The sequence below is a fragment of the Sinohyriopsis cumingii genome, chromosome 10, assembly GCF_028554795.1.
Source record: "Sinohyriopsis cumingii isolate HCF-2022 chromosome 10, ASM2855479v2, whole genome shotgun sequence".
In the NCBI taxonomy this organism is placed as follows: domain Eukaryota; kingdom Metazoa; phylum Mollusca; class Bivalvia; order Unionida; family Unionidae; genus Sinohyriopsis; species Sinohyriopsis cumingii.
Genome location: NC_142970.1, coordinates 4,393,765 through 4,419,482, shown reverse-complemented (window position 1 = coordinate 4,419,482; position 25,718 = coordinate 4,393,765). Strand labels below are relative to the sequence as shown.

Sequence of the window (25,718 nt, the reverse complement as noted above, 5' to 3'; positions counted from 1 at the left end):
TTCATCCTCTTCTTCTTCCTTGTCTGATTGAAGTGAGAATTATGCTGGTGCATCAGGAACCAGCAGTCATTCTCCATGGGGAACTGGTTGTATATCTGATGGAATGTTTGGATAATGTACAGTCCATATTTTCTTCTTTGACACACCTGTGCCAACGGGAGGCACCATGCAGAAGTAACAATTGCTGAGATGATCTTGTTGGCTCTCTCTAAATTATAGGCACTGCATAATGCACAGATTTCCTTTTTATGCTCAACCACTGGCGACGATTGTTTGCACAAGTGTTGCAGCATATGTGTGGGGCCAACCTCTTGTCATAATCTCCAATTATGCAGCCTAAATGACGGTGATTGGCTTTCCACACTGGTAATACTACGCTTTTGTGATGCAAAAGTCACTTCACCACAAATATATCACAACTTCTCTGCATTGTGCGCACATGTACGAGATATATGTGCTCACCTTGGCTAAACAGAATTGTGTCCCTTTGCAAAATCAAACACTGACAAATAAGAGAGCACGACACTGTTCGATTTCGAGAGCCGATAGAGGGCAATATGTTCAGCAGAGTAATGTAATCTAAGTTATGTTTAAATTGTCCATGACGTCTAGGAATAACATGATGCAATTCATATCATGTATGACGCAATACCATCTTCAGATTGCATCATTCATTGTTTTGCCCAAAAAGAAGTACTGTCTAAACATAGTCATACATTTATTCATAGATCCGGTCAAGGATTGTTTTAGTCATTTCTGGATTCAATTGAGACCACTTCCCTTTATAACTCACTTATCCTCCGCCATTCCCAAGTCAACGTTCGTATACACTGACCCAGTATCATATCTTTAAACCTAGAGCCAATTTTGAACATCGTTGTCGTTCTGAGTGACCAATAATTAATAAACCTTGACTACGTTAATTTCGGAAGCGTTTTGGCCTTAGACCATTTGTAGCAGGACATTGATCCATTCATCTTTTGGAGATATTTTAATGGACAATTGAACAAAAAACATCAACGCTTTAACAGACAACTTTGATTAAGAATGATGAGACAATATTATGTAATATCTGTGAACATATTAGTGTTTCTTTAAAGAAGATTTGTGTAAAACTTGTTTTCATTTGACTACTGAGTTAACGATTTTACTGATTGCAGCTCGCATTTAATACTTTATAATTAAAAAACTGAAGGAAAAACCAATAGCTGACTACCAAATACAAAACCTGAAGGAAAAACCAAAAGCTGACTACCATATAAACCCGCGCATTGGATATCTCATATGTTTGCAGCGCATTGTAACTTTTCTTTTCAACAGTATTTTGTGTATAAGCTATAAGAAAAAGCATTGCATCGACACAACATCTCTATCTTCACTGGTCTTTCACTAAACCCTCACAAATATATTCACCTTCTTTTTCCGTTGAATAGCGATACTTACATGTCCACACATATATCTGCACGCTATCTTTCTCTGATACTCAAGCACACAGCCGAATTTTCAAAATAGCTCAGTCTAATTGTATATGTCTGGTAACAGAGATAAACAAACGACGCTTGACTCGGATTGCTCCCAAAACAGGTCATACAGGTTAGCACAATAAAATTAAATTTAAATGTATCAGAGGTTGTGTTCAGCACGCTATTAGGCAACCATTACTCGAATAGTTATTTAACATACATATTTCGCATATTAGTACTAGTTACCTGAGGAACGGTCTATTTTGTCTTATAATAGAAGTCATTTGACTCTTTTTTGTGATTTGGTGAAGGCTTGAGCAGGGTTTAGTGTAGGACGCGCGAATTCGGGATTCACACCAGTTTATAAGAATTCAGGCTGAAACAGTAACAGGATATTTCCGCACCATGTTTTCAAGCATTACATGTATATATTCGTTAAATTTCCCTTATTTCCAGAAATTTCCATTCTATCATTAAGCACCCGGCCGTAAATATTCAGTTACACAACAACACCTCCTGGGTTGCGAAGCCTTACTAGCACAGTTTTTCTTGTTCCATTAATTTGCTACTAATGGATATTTATTTGCAAATACTGTCTCTATCCCATTCTCCCCTCACAACACTCATCTAACCTGTATTTAAGGGTCGTAACCAGGAATTCGTTAGGTTATGCGTCTTCCTGTTCAACTGTTTACAGAAAGTGTTTTCAAAAACCACCAATATTTGGCAATGTCGGTGCAATTGAACAAAGGACAGTGTTGGGGTGGAGGTATCCTTATTTCGAATATGTGGACAAGCAAGTAAATTCCGTGTTTGGTCAAATGTGACCCAGCGGCTATGAGGAGATCGGAAGAAGAAGACAATTTTGATTCAGTCGTTACAACAGATCTCTAAGGTTTTGGTTTCATTGGTCTAAACACTTCCGATCATAATACGTAAGATACTGGATAGATTGATATATAGCCGCGAGAAATCCAAGTTTTTCGTAATCTGATTTGCACACAAGCGTCTTCTTGTTTATATTTGAACATTACTAAGTAAACTTAATTACTGATAAAGGCAATAAATAAATACAAGGCAAGTACAAACATAAACACTCACAGTTACATATTAGATACAAAACTGCTGACAATTTATTTTCAATGAGTGCCTTAACGTGCATGCAGGTTGTATTGTTATGACTCTACGGTCATCAACTACAGTCAGTAACACAAAGAACCAAAACCAACAAGTATTGTGAAACTTAACAAATAATTTAATTATCAAAAGTATAAAATGAAACTGTTAGAGGAACTTATATTAGAATAAAGTGAATCCAAAATAATCATATACAGTTTTATTCAGGTTGAAAAGAATCGAATGTTCCGAATGAATTTCAGATCCTTGAATGTAATACATAATTTGTTCACGTTACGTTCCTCAAGTTATTCAGGTATCATTCTCATCTTAACCGTCACCATTGTATTAATATCATCGTCATCGAAAGTTATATGTTAATGTTATGGCCATTTATAATTTATGTAATTTCGTATTCCTAAAAGGTAATATCGGTCTATATATTGACCCGTGACGTATGTATATAGAACTTCCAAACTCTATAGACTCTGCTATACCATCTATGTATTGCTTATACATATTGCTCTAGTTCATCACATGTATATCAGAGATAAATACTCTTTCATGTACAGAGCAAAATATGGTTGTATTGTGACTCACTCACGATGTTTATCTACAGCATCAGACTTGCATTATACAAACGTTTATTTTACACTGTATGTCCTTGGTGCAGATAATCCGTTCAAAAGAAATACGTTAATTGTGTGCATTAAACGTTATCTTCTGCTTCGAATTTTAAAAAATGGCTGCGCCGCTGTTATTTTAAAACGAAATGAGGCCCATATAACTCAGATACTTCAAGGGGTTTGAGATAAACAGCAGGATAAAAGGGGCTGGAATTTTGTTATTAAATATGTCTTGAGTCTTGTGTTTGTCTAATCTTAACAAAGTGAATTAGGGCAGAGAACCAGACTAGACTAATAAATTCGTCGATTTTATATATATATATACGTCACCAGATTTGTTCATTACTTCTTATAATAAATCCGAGCAACTGTGCTATGCTAACGTATCAGTATTCAGCGACACGGCACAATCTAACATCGAACCAGTCTGTTGGGGCGTTGGTTGAAAACCTGAATGTGAATGCGCTATATTGGAGATAACGTGAATCATCGAGTTTGCCTTCTCTTGTTCCGTAAGTTTTTCATTTGTATTTGCCTTGGCTAATGTTATGAAATATGTTGAATATGTTTTATATTGATTATATTTATGCCTGAAACTGTGTGCATCAATTAAGTGGAGAAACAGCAAATGTTGATTCATTGTACTGTAATAGCTTTATTCAGCAACAATTATGACACATCTTGTCGGTGATCTGTACAATTCTTGCCTTACTAACTCAGCCTTACCAGTTGCAAGCAAAGGTACATACCAGTAAACATTTAACGGGCTTGCAGTACTCATGCGTTTCATTGAGGATCATTTGCAGACGAAATATTTATGGCAATGTTTCTCCTATTTCAAATTGTGTTGTTTAATCATCCAGTTCCTTCTGAACACAAACATAATCGCCATTTCTACCCTTACTATATTAATCGTCGTCCAATTCAAAATGATTTTCCATCGAAAGTGTAAAATTATGCTTACTAGAAACTAGCTACCAAGATCATGACTAGCAACCATTGCATCTAATCTAAAAACAAATCATTCTCTTCAAATCTTCTTTTTGTGTGTCAATATTAATGACTGTTTCATGCATTTTACCAGCAGAAAAAAAAATATCACACCCAACAAATACAACTGCCATAGCCATCAACATCACTTCCTGGTTGTTAGCTTTTTTCCTTTCTTCCTCCCTTCCTATCCTTCATTACTTATATTTGTTTATTTCCTAGTTGTTTGTTTCTACATCTTCATTTCAATGATGCTTAAATGCTCCTAACTGCGACCCGATCATCTTGTTTATTATTTGATTTATCTTGTTATAAATTTATATGGTATTTACCCTTGTCCAAAACACATGGAGTTCAGGGTTACCGAGCTATTTAAGGCACTCGCCTTTATATATTACTCACGCACCTCACCGTTGCCCTCGGGAATTTATTTCGCCAAAATATACTGGCCGCCGTGTATAGCGTATGGTGTGCTGAAAATGAATTAAAGTACACAAACCCTAAACTAAAACGTATAAATCTTGCTGTATCAGCTACCTTATATTGTCGGTCATCGATGTCGACCTCCTCTGTGCCGTTATCAAGGTTAAAAACTAGCCACCCAAAGGAAAGAACTATATATATATATATATATATATATATATATATATATATATATATATATATATATATATATAATGATATTAATAATAATAATACGCTGTTTTGTTGCTCTTGTACACGTCCACTTTCAGTAATAATGAGCATACATTTAAAATAATGCATGAGAGATTCAACTAACGAAAATCACTTAACGATGGTCATTGTTCTCTATATAGAGTTCATTGAGTATAAAAAAATATTCTACAAAGATATCGTTAAAAATGCATTAACATACTAAAAGCATTATATGTCGACGAAAAGAGGTAACCAAAATATGAGGCCATTATATATAGACGAAAACAAATTACATGCATTGATTTGTTTTCAGATTTAGTAATTTGAAGTGAAACTGAATGATACACTATGAATTTAGAGAACAAACGTTTACATGAAATGCTTTAAATAATAATTATATTTATATTTCATCGTACGAGATCCTCATAATTAAGAGAATATAGATGTATGATGTTGAGGTGTGCTTTAACATGGATCTAAATCATACATTGTACAGAATAAAACTTTTCATTTTTTTAGAATGTAAGTTGTAAGTTTTATTTGGTACTATTATTATAGATTACAATACATAGTATAATGATGAATTCTACATAAATCTAATGGAGACATCAACACACGCACACAACAACACACACAAACACACACACACACACACACACACCGCACCATCATATATATATGTGTGTGTGTGTGTGTCTAACAGTCGGAATTTTCTAGTCTTTTCGGTAATTGATTAATGTTCGTAAAATACTATAATCATTGACATGCAGGATCACCAGAACTACTACATTACGCATCTGATTTTTTTAAAATTCAGCAAGAGCATATTGCAAATAAGAAAAAATAAGTTACAGTTAATATATAATGGTTGCTGGAACTATCAGCTGATTACGGTACAATGTGTACATATACAATGTTTCTCTCTACCATCATATGCGCTTCAGAGATCTCAAATTTCATTTATTTGACCCCCACGTTTGATGCCCGTTTGTTTACTACTCAGTATGACGTCCAGTTTTGACGCCAAAGAGATTTTTGACTCTTAAGTTTGCAACCGTAGGAATGTACTGATGTGATGTGATGTGATTTTGATTTTTAACGTAGCTTTAACACTTTTTCAGTCATATCGCTACGATGTCTGCAATGAGGCAGTTTATAGTGATGTCTAGCACTGGGGCATCATGCCGCAGACATGTAGCATGATGTCCCACCCAGTCACATTATCCTGACACCGGGCCGACCAGTCCTAACACTAACCTCTTATTGCTGAGCGCCAAGCGAGGCAGCTGTTAGTACCATTTCTGTAAGTCTTTGGTATGATGCGGCTGGGGATCGAACCCACGACCTCCCGCATCCGAGGCGGACGCTCTAACCACTAGGCCACCGGAGCGGTACATGTACTAATGTACGTCTGACCTGCTAACGATTCGAGCAGCAGAGGGGGCGAACAGACCACTTGTCTGAAACCTAATTGCTTAAAATATAAGCTTCTTCTGAAGAAAAAAAAATAAGATCACTACTAACCTGACCGAGAGTTGTGTTTACATACTGGAGGTCCCCGCCCCCTCTGCTGCTCTCAATTCATCCAAAACTTTTATCAAGTCCAATACGATATCTTCGTTCTAGGATCATGTAAATGTATTGTTATAAACCCGTGCTGGGTTGATTGTGCATGTGAAAAGAAATTTCTGAATTTAATTATTTCCATGTCACCGCTACACCAAGTTTGATGAATATTTCGCAACGTATACGTATCAACTCCATTAAACATAACTAAAATATTACAGTTATCTCTGATTACTTTTGGTATTTGTGTGTATCACTGAGTAACATAAACCACATCAGTGGTTTTATGTCTGCCACGTGAAAAAATTCTGGCAGGGTTTGATTGTTTGTCCAGCATCACATCATCGTATACAACTAAATTATTAATAAATCCGTCTAAAATATCAACGCTCAACGCTTCATCAATATCGGTTATTAACTCTGTAATATCATTACCTTCGTCCAGTAATCTTGCGTTTTCATTGAAATCTTTAAGTACATCATAACATCGTTGATCATCAACTGATGGTGCTACCAAATATAAATTGTCCCATTTTAGCCATCTCATTATCAGATTAAGTAATAATTGCGTCTTACCCGATACAGATGGACCTATTATTATCATACTGATCGAATTTGGCAACGCAGGATGGTGTTTAATTGGCTTTTGTTTTCGTATCGCTGAGAAATCAATTATATCCATATATAAATAATATGAATCTATATTGTTTACGTTGTAGAGTTGAAACTCCAACTAATGACCTATCTACGGTTACAACAATAAATGCGAGAATTGCATATGGTGGAAGGTGTGCAGTATGTAACAGAAAAAAAGTTTTCGTTTTTACCCACAAAAGATGGTGGTGATATTGCTAAATTAATGTCAAATTTCCCAGGAACGCCATGGGCTAAATACCCTGGAGAAAAACATCTTCCAGGATATAATTATTGTGGTCCTGGTACTCGACTCGATATCAGGCTTAACAATCAGGATCAACCAAAACCAGATGAGTATCCCATAAATGATATTGATAGAGCATGTCACGTTCCTGATGTGGCTTATAAAAATAAAGATCTACAACATAGGCATATTGCAGATGTGAAGTTGATCCATTCGCTAGATTCCATAAAAAATAAAAATATCAGAGAATCATTAGTTAATTGGTTAGAAAAATCTGCAATGAAAGGTAAACTCGTATTAGGGGCTGGTAATTAATTATAAATGGAATCAGTTTATTATAGTCCAAGGGCATATTGGAGGGGTAAAGCAGGAATTAGTAAACTCGCTGATGCAGCAGCGGTTAAACAGTCTACTGCTAAAGCGTGGTTATCCAAACAAGCAATATGGAAAATTTATCTACCATCACTGAAACAAATTCAGTACGCGTATTTCGATGTTAGCGTTCCTAATGAAGTTCATCAAGCACATATTCTGTTTTTACCTTATGATACGATTAAAGTACGTAGACGTCAAATAACCTACAAATACGCGTTAACTGTCATTGACGTTGCAAGTAGATATCAAGAGGCAGAACCATTATCAACGAAAACATCATCAGAAGTAGCCGATGCGTTTGAACGAATTTATCAACGAAGACCATTACGATGGCCAGAACTATTACAGGTTGATCCTAGCAAAAATTTCTTGATCCAGTATCGTCGTTGATGAAGCAACATAATGTCAAAATCAGACGAGGACATACTGCAATTCATCGTGATCAGACAATTGTTGAACGATTTAATCGAACACTTGGTGAGCGGTTATTTGGAGATCAATACGCGAAGGAATTCATTCAAGATAAAAGATCTCGCGAATGGGTGGCAAGATTACCAAGTGTGATAGCTGCATTAAATAATGAGATTACTCGAACAACCAACATGAAACCTTAACGCAATTACCGATAAAAATATACATGTACAACGATGTGATTTTTCAACACAGCCAGTATTAGATAATGTGACCGTAATATATTTATATGAACGAGGTGAATTTGAAGGTGGTAAAAAAAGAGCGACTGATCCTATTTGGAGTATTACGACACACAAGATATCTAACATAACAAGATCCACTGGTAGACCAACAATCTACAGACTAGATTCAACTGCTCCTCAACGTGGATTTGTACATGAACAAGTACAAATAATTCCCGAGGACACTCAGTTACCACCGCAATCACTTAACTAGCACCCCTACGTCGATTACATTCAAGACAGGTCAGCATTGTGTTTTCTCGTGTATGACCAAGGTGGTTATCTTTCCTATCTACAGTATATTGTCTAGGATAATTTTTCAGATACCGCCATAACATTATACAATTACAACTTGCACAGTGATTATTCTGCTGCTGTTTCAGCGTATTAATAAATTCAACGTCAAGATCAAAGTCGCGTTTATTTTTTTTATCACACTGTTTATAACCAGCTAATTTGTTTCTTATTATGTCACCGTCAACATCATCATCATTGATTACTGACTCGTCCAGGATAATCCTTCGTAGCTGAGATATTCTTCTGACTCTAAATACTGCGAGATAAACCAAATTTGACCACTCGATAGATCATCGACGATCCAAACAACTGTATCAGTAATAGTTAATCCTTGAGATGAATGAATCGCCATCGTGTATCCTAGCGTCCTCGGGGATTTATTTGTTTTTAGCGCATCTTCAACAGCATTGACACCAACTGGGACAATATCATTCAACACTAAATTCTGTTTCTCGATCTGTCCTGGTATATCTACGTCAATATTTTGTCGTCGTGTATCTGCTGGTCGATAACATAATGGAACTGGAAACGTTGGAAACTTTTCTCGTTGTAACTGAGACAACCGCTGCTGAAGTGTGTCTCTGACTATCTTTCTCCTTGCAACTATCAAATTGTTTGGTCTCCACGCGCGCAAAAAGTCGTTCATGAGTGTTTCTGAAATCATTTCACGCATTACTTCACATTGAATTTTATTCGACTGTAGTCAGATTAATTTTTTAAAACCGTTTACTTCTGGATCAAGTGCTCTATGATTATCAGTCACTTTTTCGAAGTGGTCAACAAAATCATTCAGCCATCCATGTGGAGATGGTCCAACAAAAGTTGGTGGTTGACCGTGATCGCCACACATTAACACAACAGTATTTCTTGTTAATAGCCAATCGAGAAACGTTTTTAATGTTTCTAACGGTACTGTACATATTTCATCCCAAACGATAATCCTCGGAATATATTTCTAACCCATTCTTGAAGAAGTCCAAGAATCACCCTTCCATCGGAAGAAGCTGTGATAAGTACACGATTGTACCCCTCGTTGTTTCATCTCTCGCGCGAGTCTATGTGTAGGAGTTAAAACGATCATATCTGAATTCTGAAATAATTCGATTGCTCGAGTCATCTTACCAGAACCCCCTGGTCCGTTCAGATAAACCGTTTTATTTCTGGTTATTGGATCGTATACCGATGGTGCAGAAGATAGCTTTAATGTTTGTTATTTCTTACAATAAATATCTTTAATCGTAACCTCAGCGAATTCGGAATAATCGAGTATGTTTTCTTTTTTATTCTCCACGAACCCCACTGTGCACAAGTATCGATATGTAGTTGTTCTAACAATCCTGAATATTTTTATTGATATAAAACGAGTCCGTGGCAACTCTGACAGCGAGTGTAGAAACCTTATTTATCATCGATAAAATATTTATTGAAACGTGCGAGCATCGATGATCTTAAATGAGTACACTGAGGTGAAACACCGTCCATGTAGCTCACGATTGTGCCTAGTTTAGTTCCATTTGACAAGAAAGCTATTTCTCGACTTATAAAAGTGTTTTTCTTCGTTGTATCAGCGATTATAAAATCTAACTCAGCATCGTCCATGATCAATCTTGCACAATGTCATTTATGATCGTATGATCCTCCCTGAGTGAACTTGCCAATTATTTTTCTGCCAAGATCTTTCGTAATTTTATTCTCGTAATCCGTTTTAAGCTAGTTTTCATCATCATAATACTGTTTTTGTTGTGGTGACCAAACTTCGGTTTGTTTCCGATATGATATAATTGCTTTGCTGATCGTCAACGACATTAACATCGCACAATCAAGCATATACCGTAACAGTACTATTGATGCCCACATTTTGTCTGAAAAATGTTTTCCAAACCAAACATAACAAATTGGATGAAGTCCCATAACAAACTCGAATGACTCGATACAAGCGAATCCAGTCAGATCAAAATCCGGTAATGGTCCATTTATTGATACTCGTGTCATTTCATGCGTCGGATGACCGAATCGCTCAAAGTACACAGAACAATCTCCGTACCCGAGAAAACTGCCGGGATAACACGCGACTATATCAGCCGAAATAACATCTCAGTGATCGTATTTAGTATTCCATAATCCACCGTGTCCGTATTCGACACAACTGGATATTATGTCATTAAGAGAATCAAATCTAGTTGGTTTCCACGAATTTTTCTTTCTAGCAAAATGAGCCGCAACTGACGGAACAGTAAAACAGTTGGTCAATAGTTCTTTAGTATCATCAGTATATTGCAATGCAAGATTTCTCATTTTCTCATGGAGAAGATCTTTTCGATAAATAACGCCATTAGGTCGTACAAACTGATCAAATATTTTTTTCTTCCACATAGTATTCGTCGTTAGAACTCTGAAATAACCATACTGACACAGGATCGTCTTTACTTATTTCGTTAATAAAATCAAACATGTCTCCGCGGTAAATTTTAACAGTTCGATTTCGTGGAAACACTGTTACTGCCCTATTCCAAGCGTGTGCGTTATTATCAATAATTTCGATCGAAGCACTTTTTGATTTATATTTTGATTCAAACAATATTTCTTCTGTTATCGTCGCTACGGTTATTGGGAACTTTAGTTTTTTTCCCTGGTTCAGCCACATCTTTGATTGACGCCCCGGTATCTTTAACCATTTCTCCCCACGTGTTTATTATTTTACGTCTTTTATCCGTTAAGCCGTTTCCACGAGTCGAAACTGTAAAATGTTCTATTACTCGTTCAGCCACACAGTTTATGTTTGAAAATTTCATCGGCGCCAGTTTATCAACGTTGGTTTTTTTCATTTATCACATAGATTCCATAAATAACCGCGGTCACAGGATACGCTCGCTCATAATATGGTTTGTCAATGCCAGTCAATAGACCTGGTTTGGAATCTTTACTTAGCATGACAGTTTTTTCATCCTTGTGTACAGTATCATATTTGTCACGGATAATCCAATTTCCTGTTTCTGTTAGCACGACAAAATTTTATTCTGAAAATATATTTGCGATTATCAATGTAGTTAATGATAGCTGCTGCTCGTTCGTCATTCATCGTAGCGTCGATGACACCGTTGCGTATAACCTTGAACGTTGACCATACATGAGATGCACCATCCGTTTGAAATTCTTTCTTGGCGCCGTGAATTTTATTAATAAACTTTTATTTTTCGCATCAACCATATCTCGCATCGGTAGGTCGGGAGATATTCTGTCGAGATTAAATTTATCTGCACTCCAGGGCTTGATTCGGAACAATCTATCGAACTCGCCCATATTATATTTCAAACAAGTATTTAAATAAAAAATAATATATATATATATATATATATATATATATATATATATATATATATATATATATATATATATATATATATATATATATAGTCTCAATGCAAATGGTTGATGATCGGTTCATTAACTCACTGGAATAAATCCTGTAAAAACGAATTCTTCGGACAACATTCACAATGTGTTCGTAATGGTAGTTTAGGACCAATACCGTCTCTGCGAAGTGGTGTCGGAGTCCGGGGGAAGACACAGTTATGTGCTCGTTGTGGTGGTAAGCGATACAGGGAACTTAAAAGATATTATGATAAAAAAATAATGACAGTGACAGAGTTATAAAACGTGAAGAGGATTATTTAAATAAATTCTCAGACATATTATGATTTAAACAAATACTATTATTATATAAATGGGGGAAAATATGAACGAGTTTGTGAAGCATCCGATCATCAAGAATTACAAATCAAATCGTAATGGTGTGATCCGAAATTGCAGGTTGAAGAGACCAGTTGGTGTTATTAGTAATACAGGTAATCTGAAGTTCAATGCTGATGGGAGGGAAAATTATTTATGTCATCGATTCATATACGAGTGTCACAAGGGGTAAATCAAAGATGGTTTTGTGACTGATCATGTTGATAGAAATAAACTTAATAATAATTTATCCAATCTGAGCATTGTCACGCAAAGTCAGAATTGTAGACTTGGAAACACCGGTTGTAATAATAAGAGTGCCAAAGCAGCCTTATCTATAAATTTAGAGACGGGTGAAGAGAGAATATTTAAATCGATGTATGCAGCTGGCAAATATTTTAATATTGAAAGGTTTACAATACATTCTGTCGCGGAAAATATAAGTAGATCTATTTTTTCTAAAAAATATGATCAAAGAATCATCTTCCAATATCAATGATGGAGATGCATCGTCAAATTACCTCGAATTATATTTATTAACTATTTATTTAATATTTGGGTCTATAGTATACGAGCAGAGTACTTACCTGAAGAAGGGCATAACTCCGTTGAGCATACTCATTTAATTGAGTTATTTCCCTTTGACCGTGTCACGGATCCGCATACGTGTTTACTATTGTAAGCGGAAAATTGTTGCACATAAATATAAATTTGTAAATAATATTTTTCTGTGTGTTTCTAAAGTCAGTTGAGTTCGACAAAACCGTATTTAATTTTGATATGTCTAGAGCTGGCTAACGGGAAGAATATCAGTTATTTTCCGTTGTCTTACAGGAATAGTATCAATTATCTCCGTTATATCAGTGACTGTATTTTGCACAAACAATATATTTTTTTTTATTTCATTAAATTCGTTCGGTTTTCCTGGTTCGCTACGATGTCTGCAGTGTGGCAGTTTGGTCCTTTTATCGATACTCGTGTTATAGTGATGTATGTCTTCTGCCATAATAACAAGCAGCCGAATCGTTCGGTTTTCCTGGTTCGCTACGATGTCTACAGTGTGGCAATTAGCCAGAAAGTTCTTCCGGTACATATGTTATCCCGAAAAATAACTAACTTTCTAAATCTGACTGGTACGTTTTACCTGTATTCAGAACTGAGATGTCTTACAGGAATAGTATCAATTATCTTCCTTATTTTATATCAGAGTGACTGTATTTAGCCCAAACAATATATTTTTTTTAGTATCGGTTTTCCTGGTTCGCTAACATGTCTACAGTGTGGCAGTTAGCCAGAACGTTTTTTCGGTACATATGTTATCCCGAAAAATAACTAACTTTCCAAATCTGACTTATTAAGCAGAAATGAGTTTTATCTGTGTGCAGAACTGAAAAATTAGTTATACTGAGTTCATTTGTTTTATCCAATGATTTAATATTAACTTTGTAGAGATAGATATTTCTTCAGTGATGGTTAGTTATATAAAGCGCATATAATCAGATTAGGAACCATAGCGCAGCTTACTCTCATTCTGGGGGTCTCCGGTTCGAACAGTTCGAATCTCGTAACGGACATACTGTTAACGGTACCTATGGTAGGGTTTTTCCTATATAAAAGTGGGGGCGGCATCAGCCAATGTACACCCCAAACTACCAAACCGTAGTGTGAGTGCGTTTTGGCAGCCCCGGGATTTTCTCCTAGGGGGTGTACATGGCGCATAGACAATCTTCTGAATATTCTACCACTCGTTTCGGTTAGAGAAATTCTCCGGAGATATGTCTATGACGCCCCCAAAATAAACAGTAGCGTTGATGTAAAAGCTCTAAGTCACATGAGTACCCACAAAAAAAAATGTAGAAAAATTGTTTGGGTAAAAGAAACAATCATCGAATGCCGAGAAAAGACCATAAGAAAAGTCTCAAACAATGATCCCATGGAGACACACAGGCCAGTGCAGGAACCCATGAAACTGATAACCGCTCATCATGCTACTGTTTAATTTTGTTAAAATTTATTTATTCTGAAGTATTTTTTTTAATTCTGAAATATTTTTTATTTATTCTGAAATATTTTTTATTTGATCGATTTGAGTACCAATCACCCCTTCAGGATTAACAAACTAATTGATTTACATGATTTGAGTACCAACCACCCCATCAGAATTAACAAACTGATTGATTTATATGATTTTATGTACCATTTACGCCATCAATTTCTGAATAAATAAAATATGTCTAAATAAAATATTTCAGATTATAATAATTATTGTAATTTGCACAATTTTAAGTACCATTTACCCCATCAAAACAAACAATCTGATTGATTTGCACAATTTTAAGTACAATTTTACCCGTCAAAATTAACAATCTGATTGATTTACACGATTTTAAGTACCAACCACCCCATCAATTTCTGAATAAATAAAATGTTTCAGAATAAAATATTTCAGATTATAATAATTATTTCAGAATAAAATATTTCAGATTATAATAATTTTGCAATTTGCACAATTTTAAGTACCAACCACCCCATCAAAACAAACAATCTGATCGATTTGCACAATTTTCAGTATGATTTACCCCATCAATACAAACAAACTGACTGATTTACATGATTTTAAGTATCAACCACCCCATCAATTTCTGAATAAATGAAATATTTCTAAACAAAATATTTCAGATTATAATAATTATTTCAGAATAAATAAAATATTTCTGAAAAATCATTAAGATTTCACATACAGATTCACAATCAATTCCTCTCCCCTCAGGTCAATTAAGCGTCCGAGGTGGTCTGTGAACTTAAAATGTATTCGTGTTAACATATTATTATGATACCGCAGATTGGTTGGTACTTGCACGATGAAATACTCAGGGGAAACATGTGGTGTGAACGTGTATAAAATGTATCCTTGTTGAGCCTGATTTGATTTTCCAAGATCTATTTGATAGCTGCCATCGATCACATCACAAACGAGATCAACCGCGATTGTCGATGTTATATTAACGATTCTTGGTGAAGTATGTCTGCCTCCGCCGTATGGATCATCGTCATGTCCGAGAACAGGCGCGGGTGGTGCTATATTTCTCCATGATTCGATGATTTTAGGACAATTTGTGTCAATATTTTTTCTTAGTTCATCTTTTTTAAATGTTGGTACTACAAATGTAAAATCTTTTTCTTCATATTCTTTTTCTGTTATTCTGTAATAATTGATAAATGGCTTTCTAGGGCGGGGGAAAGAAAAATTACGAGCAACAATTGCATGATCACGTACTTCCCTAATGAAAGTTTCATTAACATAATTATAATCTGATTCCAATTGATTTAGATGTTTTATTGCCTCAATGATCTGTTGTTTTGTATCATCATTATAATGTTGCGATAACGACAAAAACAAATTTTGTATAATATCGATTGATTGTTTGACCTCAGAATTAATATGGCCGGAATACATTTCATAAACGTCCAAATATCTTATTTCACCACTAAAAGTATAAACTTTATATTCATGGGTTCCGTTCCACGTATAAAAATTTCGGTATTTAAGAGTTGTTATAAACTTCATTTCATTTATTGTAAAATCGTCCCGACGTGGTTCTGGTGGTCCATGATATTCTGGTGCAATATCAGGCCAACCTAGTACGGATCTTATCGATGATTGATAAATATTAACGGCGTAATCAGGTGAATGTATCTCAACCGTAGAAGATAACGTCGGCTCATGAACTTTAATTGATTATTTGCTTCTTTTCCCGTTATTGATTTTATTCTACGCGCAAATTCTTCATTGATTTGCTCAATCTCATAACTGCCAGTTGGTATTCCCACAACGACCCAGTCAGGTGTTCCATCATCTTTACTTTTATTCGCAAATACAAGCGAATTATTTGCTGGAGTACCATTAAATGATTTCGATCTGATATTTGGCCAACTGTAATATACTCGTAATTCTGCCAGTGCGATTTCTTTTGCTGGAATCGCAGTTGGGAAACTAACGTTAAATTCAGGATTAATCGAACTTACTGAGGTTATCGCTGTTTTCAGCGGAGTTGTGTTTGTCACGATCTGCTGGAGTAGCTCTAGTGATGTCATTATTTAATATATTTGTGCCCTTAATACTAGCACATTTGTATATTTTAATCATTTCTGTAAATTCAAAATCAGATATAATTCCATCATTAAGACCTGTCGATAACAACGAAGATAACTTCGAGTATGCTACCGTCGTCGTGTGCAACTTTAAAATATAATCGGATAATGTTTTATTCGTGCAAGTACTTATCTTTTTTGCAATGATATTTAGCACACCTGCAATTGATGTTGTATCTGAAATACAGATTGTTACGGCTACTGGGGCCATCATTGTTATCGTTGATAATTATACGCCGGTGGACACAACAACACCGGATACTGAATAAACGATTACGTCAACTATAACTAGTCGTCGTCGATATTTCTTTATTTTTACCGTATATTGTTCGACTCGATCTTTTAAGTTCGTTTGCCATTCATGTGCTTCACTGTACCTGTACGATGCTGAGGTACTCGTTATATTTTATGCAGTAAACAATTGAGGTGTTTCAGCTACAAATTCTAGACACCACCCGAAAGATGTTGTGGTTAATTTCTTATCAGCTGATTCTAGGATAAGTATTTCTTCGTTTCCGCTATTTAATATGATAGACACAACTCCAGAAAACTTGTCGGTGGAATGACGCCATGGGTACGTTGTAAAAATCTAGAATTTCGCAGCACTGAACACAGACAGCCTGTACACGCCAGTGACTGTTGCGGTATATTTAATAGTTTTTTTGTTGCTGTGACCATGTTGCGAATCCCGATGACACCGTGTGTACGATATTGGTCATATGCCCGGGAGTTATTCCGGCTGAAATTTTAATCAGACTAATTTTGTTAACAATATCAGGTATTCCACTTACAACATCTTCTAGTGTTTTCTTAGTTGTGTCTAGGTTAGTTTTGACATCAGAAAGTTTTTTGTCATCGGTGTGCGGAGTGACAAAAAATGTATCTATGGATTCATCTGTTTTTTGAAAAGTTCTTCGAAATCTTCCAAAAGCGCCTACGTGCACATCATACTCTGCCCGCAACGTGGATACTTTACCGTCAACTGTGCTGTGCTCGGCCCGCAACGTGGATAATTTATCGTCGACGGTATTGTAGTTAACGTCTACATATTTTTTGTCGCGGCATCTTCGTCGGATGTTGGATCTCTTAAAACTACTATCCTGTTTCCGTTCATGTTGAGTTCACCTGTCATTGTGTCGCCGGTGTTTCTTACACGATTAGCAATGCTTCTTACAATTTCATCTCTGATGGTTATAAACGATATACTTGAATCTCTGATTCCGCCGCCGTCAGTAAACAAAGGAATGTTATCCGTGACCGCACCGAGTACTCGTCGAACTATATTATTCCATTTGATTTTGCTCGTTTTTAGTTAACGTATCGGTCCTGAAAAAGAACAACCTGATCTGGGTCAACTCCAGCCAGATTCATAATATCAGCGAGTTCATCTTTAGTAGCGTACTTCGAAAAATCAATGTCGGATTTTTTTTCTTACTCGTAGAAGAAGATCTTCCGTAGATATCAACCATTATAATTTAAAATCTGTTCAAAACGAAGCGGTTACTTGTATAATCATGCATGACTTTATGAGGTGCCGCGAAGGACTTTGATATAACGTCGAGTACATTAATTACTTCACTGCCGCATATTGGCGGATCCGTCATTGTTTGTGTTAGTAGCGTTGCATACCAAACCGCTGCGTGAAGTGGCGCGACATACTTGATAAACTCACAAGGTGGAGCTAACCCGTACGAATCGAAATAAACGATTCCACGTGGATCAATTGCGTATGCGGTCCAATGGGTACCAGGTCCTGAATTATCATCGAGATCAATAATACCTGTTTCAGCGCTGTTTGGTCGGTCCGGCAATTGATCTCGCATAAAAATACCTCTGAAGTTTTTTATTTTTAGTTGTTGAACAGCATCAAGTAAATCAAAATTTGATGCTGGTATAATTAACGAAGTGATCCTGGAAGCCTCAGACCTCTTCCCCAACGAGATCCCGGTAATCTTAATTCGGTCCCTCTTTTTTTTAATCCTCGCCCTGTTGGTATCTTTAGAGCCATTCCAGCAGCGGTTCCAACAGCACCTAATGCGGCTGCTTTTGCTACGGCAGGTGCCGCTGCGTAAATTAATTCTGGAATAGCCGCGAGAAGTGGAAAAATACCGCCTGTTTTAATTGAGTCTTTAACAGCACCCGCAGAGAGATTAAGTTTGACGCCTGTTTTTGATTGATTAGCGCTGTTGAAATGATTAAGTTGACGTTCTGATAATGATAATTTATTTTGACCGACCGTGATCTGATCTCGCTTTAGTGATAATTTCATTCCGCAGTTTTTTGCTGAATTTGATTGAAGGTTTTTAATCTGACCAGGAGTCAGACTGACACAAACGTGATGATATGGCATTTTATGATAATACTCGTGATTTTAAATAACATGATTAAATATTTTCCACTGGTGCATCAACGACTCTCATTCGACCACTACTACCTTCAAGTAACATCGCTTTGTCACTGAGTATAACAGCGATTGCTCTGTAGGTGCCGCGAATAAGGGGTCGACGAGCTATATCAGGAGAAGGGTCAGTATCACGAGCTCGAAAGTGTATATCAACAACAGATTGCTTGAATAAAACAAGATGCTCCAGCGAAAAGGAATAAATCGGATACAGATTTGTAAAATCTAACTGTGATATTTGCAGCCCAGTATCCATATTTTGATCACGTCCCATAAATGACATCAAACGATGATATGCACGCGCTACGTGATTTTGACCAAAATTTAACAATACATCTTCAGCTGGTTCTTGATATCCATTTATCCGCAAGGAAACTTCATCAACTTCAAGTTTATCAAATATCATATATGAACGTTCTTGACTATTTCGTCCGAATATTATTTTGCAGCGCAATAAAAATATATCGTGGCGCAGAAACACCCTGTTGTGATGCTATATTCCATGTGAATAAACCATTAACAGTACTTTGAATAGCATATGTGGTTACTGTCAACCATCATAACAATGATTTACCGCCTGAATCCATAAAAGAGAGTAATTTTTGTTTCTCAGTAATTGATGGAGTCATTACTGGCATCCACAATGAAAGTTTTGTCAGTATTACTTTACCAGCGTCACCAGCAGGTCTCCATATTGCATCATTATCATCACCTTTTCTTACGAGCACAACTGTGTGTTTAGCCCCGAAGATAACTTTTTTTAACATTTCTGCAAAATCCAAAGATATGGGATAATGGAATCGCGCATGAGAAATTTCTACGATTACCTTTTAACATCGATCGTCGTGATGAAAATCCTAAGTTGAACTCTGAATTAGCATCATGAACAACTGGCCACACATCAGCATTAGCGTTATCGGCAAAATTTCTTGGTCGTCTTATATCATACAGTCTGTGATCTGAGTGATCAGAAGTGTCTTTGGCGAACATCATTGTCGGACCGGCTAATCTTGTATAATCATCTGAATATCTTGCTAGACCTATTATCGCTGTGGCAACATCAACGTCTTTTTGAATCGATTCAATATTTCTTCCATCAATCATGTATGTGGCACTGTCAAACAAAGACCATAATACCATTGTTAACAAAACCGATTCTAACATCACCTCCGTACTCAGTATCATCTGCTTTTATTATTTCACCTTCTACTTCAATAAACGCTTCGGCGGGTAAGAAATATCTACTTGTATCCTGAACTTGTAATTCGATTCGACCACGTTGATTTGGTTGTCGTGCTTCATAAGAATAAAATTGATAATCGCGTATTGATTCGTCTTTGAGAACGGGTGCGTCTATATCAAACGCTGGATCGGATACACGTTTAAACATTTTATTATAATTGCCATGATCTAAATCATGGTCGCCTTGACTTGCCAAGGACACGAAGACCGCTTCCTGCTATTAAACTTGAAGCTACATTTTTTTCTGCTTTTTCAGATAATTCCGATAGTTTTTGATTTGCAGCTTGATTTATTATTTTACTGACATTCGCGGGCATAACTTCAGTGCTGGCCAGTTTCATTGGTTGCTGCTGTTTTCTTCGTACTAATCGAGCTAGTCTGTCCTTGACAGTCGAGAAAGCTTGGCAAGATTACCAATAGCCTAACCATGATCGGTCCACGTTGAGCAGTGTGTATAATCATTTTTATATACTGATTAATTGTTTAGTCATTGTGATAATCATCGGCAATTTCATCAATAAGGGAACGATAAATGCTGCGATCCATAATACCGCCTTGAAATAATCTTCGACAAATATCAGATATTTCATTAACAATTTCTGAAGAATTGTTTCCAGCTCGTTTTCATCCAATCAATATTTCTAGTCGTTCTACGTCAGAAAGAACATTGTTATGACAGGTAATAAGACCACTTCCCTGAGTAACCAAAGGAAAACCGCTTCCAGTGGCACCTGATTCTTCTGGAGGTTTTGATAGTTTTGCCTTTTTCTTTACATCCTGTACAAAATCTTTAAACTCTGGATCATCAGTATTAATACTTGATTTTTTAGATGCAAAATATAATGTAGGAACCCAAAGTTTAGGAGCTATTGATTTTACATATTCAGGTTTCACATATTTTTCTCTGCTTTTATAATGAAACACAGCAATATTAATTAATTTATCTCGGTCATTAAAAGTTTTAAGAGCTTCATCGTAAATATATTTACAGGCTGAATATCTTTTTTTGGTTTTTCTTTCTGTTGCAGAGGTGGAGAAAGTTGATAAGAAGATTCTTGCGGTGGAGAAGATTGTTGTTGCTCTGCTTGTTTCAGTGCCTCTCTGTAAAGTCTCTTTACTCTTTCATCAAGACTTCTGTATTCTAGACCATCATCTCTGGCTTGCTTTTTGTTTTAATATACACGATATACCCATTTAATAAGATTATCATCACTTTTAAAATACCAGATTTATTAAATATGCCAATTAACATTTTTCCAGGTAGTTCTTCATTTTTAGTATTTCTAATATCCTCGACAATCCCTTTCCTAAATTTGTTAATCAATTTTACGTTTTCTTTTACTGGTTTATATGTAAGTTCTTTTTTCACGTCGTCGATTTCTTCACCAGTACCTTCAAGTATTTCTTCGCCGACGGGTTGAAGCTGAGCTGCAGCTATTTCAGTTGGAAGATCTCGTAAAATCTTTTTTGTTTTCTTGGTTCTTTCTGCTATTTTTTTAGCCTGCTCAGCGGTTCGTTTTAATACTTGAAGAATACCCTTCTTCTTTTTCTTCTCCTCGTCTTCGTCATCCTCATCATCCTTAAAATCTCCCCATACAGCTTTTGTAGTAATTGTTGTAATGGGTTTAAATAACTGTTATGTGCCTTCTGTAAATTCAACTTGGGCTTCTTGACGTTCTTGCAATTTTTGTCTAACAGAATCACGAACAGGAATAACTGTTTTGATTGATTTTAGCCTCTCTCGAGCTAATCTAGCAGTGTGAGATTCCTTAGCTGGTGGCATTATTAATACGATATTTTTTAATTGATATCAGCAGAGGGGGCGGACCTCCGGTATGTAAACACAACTCTCGGTCAGGTTAGTAGTGACCTTATTTTTTTTATTTCAGAAGAAGCTTATATTTTAAGCAAATTAGGTTTCAGACAAGTGGTCTGTTCGCTGCCTCTGCTGCTATTCGTTAGAGATATGGAGAAATGTTAAAGATTGGGGGCGATTATGGTGCTCAGTTTTGATTACCCGGGGATGATATTTAATTGATGTCATCGATCCTTATAGAAAATACAGGCCTTCATTTGATATATCACTGATTGTAACCTTCGTTGGTCTGTCATTACTGTTGATAGCTCACTGGGCATACGAAATATTGGTTCTGGTCACATCTGGTGTCAAAGTTCGCATCTTCACAATTGTGATTCTAGTTGATTGCTAAATATTCAGTTTATTGCTGTATCATTTATTTGAATGTTGCATCTTGAATAAATATGTATAATATGCATACACAATTCTGACTCTGTTGTGCTTTTAATCCAGTTTATTGCATAAGGTGTCTTTAAAAAATATACTGTCAGTAGTGTATGGGGTTGTTGTATCAAAGAGTAATAGAGAAATAAAGCACCGAACTGCCAAAAGCCGTTATACAGAGTTATTTCTTTATACCATATAGATTAAAAATAGCATGGCTTTTAAAACATTGGTATAAAGCAATTTGCAATACCAATACTATTGGTATATCAAATTGTGATCCGTCCATGGTGCAATAATACGCATATATCAACATTCTTGCAACGGCGTCCTTGCAATTGTGTGCTGTGCACTCATCACTCATTAGTGACGTATGAAAATAACGATACAAAATTATAAATAATCCCAGTTTTCTAAATGAATTTAATATGGTACACAATTTCGTCCTAATACTTAATGCTTTCTCTTCCTCCTCCACTCTCATGCATAATGGACAATATGCGCAGAAATCTGGAGTGCGAGAAAAAAAGAATTTGTGCTGGATGAAAACCTTGAAAGTGAATTTACACCAAGTAACGTACAATAATATGGTTCGTCGTAACGGTATGTGTGCACTTTCTTTGGGATTCATCTACACATACTGTGATGTATTGAATGTTATGCTGTTGTTGTTGTTTCTTAAACCTATTATAATGTTCTAAATATCGATTATTATTAATTAAATATGAAAATGTCCAAAGGCCGTCACCCCACCCAACCCACCTCTCTCTCTTTCCCTCTGAACTATCGTAGGACGATACGGGCGAAAATCTATGAAAAGAAGAGCATAGAGAATTTTCGCTTGTCATCCCACAATGTCTCTAGACTTAATGAATTATGGTAAAATTTAAGTCTAACCGGCCAAAGAAAGAGAGAGAGAGAGAGAGAGAGAGAATTATATTGTCGGTAGTACTGTTATTAAAGCCGAATAATGACTTAGATAAATTGTACATATATTAATATAATTTAATTACATCTTGTTGGTTCGTCATTTCGCTTAGTTTACCACTAATGTCCATGCTCCGGTATTTGAATGGCAGTGTTCATGTAAATTGAGTAGATAACCATATGTGTGCATTGGTCTACTTTCTTCATTAAAATCATCATTCATTCTTAAATCACAAGTGTGTCTTATATTGATTTGATCGATATAAATAAAAACGGAAACTCAAAAAAGAAAACAATCAACTTATCAATATGCATAGGTGATTGAAAAAAGCAGCAATAGGCATAGATCTACATTTTGTAGCGGACACACTCAGGATGTGAGGAATTCATTCACTCTGTCAGTGCACGGTTTGCCTGTAGCCAAACTTAAGCTCCGTTAAAAGGTAAAATATATGTATCTGTATGTGATATAATAAAATATATGTACAGTATGTACGCTGTATCAGTGATATACCACTCGTTAAATAAATATTTCATTAAAAGGAAACAGGACACACACACACACACACACACACACACATATATATATATATATATATATATATATATATATATATATATATATATATATATATATATATATATATATATATATATACACATACAGTATATTTGTTACTTTATCAGTTTCTTTAAATTTTAATTGGTCCACTAGATTATCAGGACATACATGTTGATACTGTGTATACTTAAATCTTTAATTCAACACGAAATCAGCTTACTTTTTTATTGTATGTGTTATTTAGCATAGCATAGTATATAGTACAATGTATGTGATAAAAACCGATTCTGAATAAATTAACGTACTAAAATCAAGATGTAAAGACAAAAACAATGTACCACACGATTCATGGTTTCACGACTTTTGTCTGTGTTAGTCATTTTATCTTTTATTTAAAAAATAAAATATTTAAATTTTGCACAACGTTGGATGAGCTACTTAAAAAAAATATCTCACTACTAAAAGATTCGTATGTTATTCACTTCATTATATATTACAACGCCATTATTACGCAAACAGTCTTGGCTTTGTTTTATTAAACACTCATTTGAACTGCAAAGCCTACCTGAGATATAATGAGACATATTCTAGTTCTATTATTACGTCTTAGCTTTTTATACCAATGTTGTTTACTTGAAACATTACTCAATCCTAACGTAAGATACTAAGTGAAATTAGTCTTATTGTTCAGTTCAATTTTTAGTTTGGGTGGATTTATTTATTTAAAGTATTCACTGGAATTACAAAGTGCTCATTTATAATTCATGGATTAAATAATTGTGTTGGAAATATAGTAAATTCATTGAAGGACATTTTGGATTATATATTATAATACATCAAAAGACTATTAACACATCACCACATTTCAGGTCATTGGTACATTCACACACTCAGGACTACAGGCACATCAGCAAATTCAGTATAGGAATTTATCTGGAATACCATTGTATTCAGTTGGAACGCTGGACATTAGGACGTCTGATAGAACCTTTGGATCTGTTTTGGGATTTAGTTTACAATAATGTCTTCTTTTCACTTTTCACTTTGTACTGTAGGGGAAAAAGTATTTGTACAAAACTTGCTGGTTATTGCTCTGTTACTTAAGACCATTGAGTCGTAATATCTAATTTGGGAATATAAGCCCGATCCCTAATTGCTAGAAGTTTGACAGCAGAAGTTCTCTTGACAGAACGTCAATGCATAACTCGATGGGGATATAATGTCCTTAGCAAAGGTAAATAGCGTTGATATTTCGTCACAATTTTTATGTCTGTTATTCACAAGCTGGAATTTGGTCCAGACATGTTTGTTCGTTATGTGACATAGAATAACCCACTTTTTATTCATGTCACACGTCGTTTTTATTTATTTAATACTTGCTGTTATCATGACATGTAAGAGTGTAGAACTTGTTTTTGATAGTGTCTTGAGTTTTTGTTTTGTGCTCATAAGCAGTTTATTCAACCGATAAGGCATTTCGCCCTCTTGCAACGTTGAAAATCTGTTTTGAATTATATATGTTATGATTAGTATCACAATCGTCACAACTTTAGGTCCTGGTTTGCTCTATATTCTGTTTTTAGGATTTTGCTAGTACGCTTGTCCAGAAAAGTGCACAAAATCTGAACTTTGTTGGTGAACTTGAAAATCAAAATGACAACGTTGACGCATGATTCATTAAACAGCAAATACAGTTTAATTAGTATTGTCGGCATGCATGAAATTACAATGGTTATCACCACTCTAATTTTGTTGCTTATAAATTTAATTTATTCTTTTAAATAGTGTACAAGCAACC

The 25,718-nt window shown here is 35.5% G+C and overlaps 1 protein-coding gene across 2 annotated transcripts in view; it reads left to right on the top strand.

Moving 5' to 3' along the window:
- LOC149789513 (uncharacterized) overlaps window positions 1-25,718 on the top strand; it is a 61,447-nt gene that overhangs the window by 31,981 nt on the left and 3,748 nt on the right. Inside the window, exon 1 of one of the 2 annotated variants that reach the window (XM_089971560.1) lies at window positions 3,582-3,717. The exons of the other annotated variant lie outside the window; for it this stretch is intronic. The gene's annotated coding sequence lies outside the window, so the exon portion shown is untranslated. Of the gene's footprint in view, window positions 1-3,581; window positions 3,718-25,718 lie in introns of those variants that run through there. 2 annotated transcript variants of the gene reach the window in all.